This window comes from Haliotis rubra, unplaced genomic scaffold (assembly GCF_003918875.1).
Source record: "Haliotis rubra isolate DU_JTF1 unplaced genomic scaffold, ASM391887v1 Scf1099, whole genome shotgun sequence".
Lineage (NCBI taxonomy): Eukaryota > Metazoa > Mollusca > Gastropoda > Lepetellida > Haliotidae > Haliotis > Haliotis rubra.
Genome location: NW_025765002.1, coordinates 88,394 through 89,971, shown reverse-complemented (window position 1 = coordinate 89,971; position 1,578 = coordinate 88,394).

Here is a 1,578-nt window from a genome sequence, read left to right as displayed (position 1 = left end):
TGTCGGGAATAGTAAAGTGAGAGCTTTCACCAAAAAAGGTGGCCTGGATATTGGGCAAGATAAATGGTTCGATATTGTTTCAAAATTCAAAGTGGGGATACAATAATGAATATGAGATTGTGTGAACACTGTGGTCATTACATGTAATGTGCGTGGGCTCTCTGTGTAATACATACATTTACGTAGCTACAGGGTCACTCAGTGCATTCGGTATTTCATGAATGAAAATTCTGTACCCTTATATTTAAGGCAAATCTGAATTCTTAGGTAAAGGTAATGACTGACTGAGTTTGGTTTTACGCCGCTTTTAGCAATATTCCAGCAACATCACGGCGGGCGGTAAAGGTTATGTTTTCCAACAGTTTAAACGACCCCCGTTGCATTGTGTTTGTTTGTTTATTGTTTAACGCCGCACCCAGCAATACTCCAGCTATATGGCCGCTGTAAATAATATAATCTGGAAAAGCAAACCCAGTGATCAACATCATGAGTATCGATCTACGCAATTGGGATACGATGACATGATTGTGTCAGCCAAGTCAACAAGTCTGAGTCGCCTCTTACGACAAGCATGGGTTGCTGAAGACCAATTCTTCAAGGGTAGGTTGTCCTGCAAAGATTTAAATACTATAAACCAGTTCGTCTTCTTGTCAATTTAAATTTTCGATTCGTATCAATGATTAGCATTGAAATTAAAGCCATCGCTGTAATGTTACACCTCCAGCACTTGGGCATTTATCGTGTATAGTATCGTGTAATCCTATGATTATATAAGCAAAAATAAGGTTATCCATATGCATTATCTCTTTGACTTGATTTGACAAAGAATGATCATTCCTGCCGCACCTTGTTACACACAGTACAAATATATATTTCAGTTCACGAAAAACTCTATAAAATTATAAAAGAATTAGCATGTGGGAACGTTCAAGCGCCGCTTGACAGTGTCCCCGTGTTTGTCCTCATTCAGAGTAGACACATGTATGAAACCGGGCATTGAATCAAAAAGAAATGTGCACCAAAAACATGCCTGTTATCTACAACAACTCAAACATTCAGCTTGTGAAACGCTCGGTCTTGGTGGCTTTTGAAAGCTTTGTCACGAAATTCATAGTGATTCCCCGAGAGACGTTCCCACTAGAATCTTAATATAGCAGCAAGGAAACACTTGAGCTTGAGCTGAAACCTTGACCTTTAAATGGATCACAACATGTACGTTTGTAAGCCTTACTGCCTGACTTGCATGTAAGATAACAAAGGGTGTAGCGAGCTTTCCCCCGGAAGGACATAATATATCGAGGTTAGCCGCTTTAAATGTATATTGTGTAAACACATACAATGGAAGGTGGGGTGAATTCCAAGGGGCGTACTGCTGTTACTTGTTTCAATTGTATACAAAGTCATCATATACGCTGCCGACTTGTACATATGAGTGTTGACTGCTTGCACATAACTACCTATACAATACTCTATTAAATAAATGCATTTGTCATGTTGATAACATTAACTCTTTCGCCGGCACAATTTCAGCATACCTACTTTATCGCATGTACACAGGTGTAGAAACTGTCCCCACCG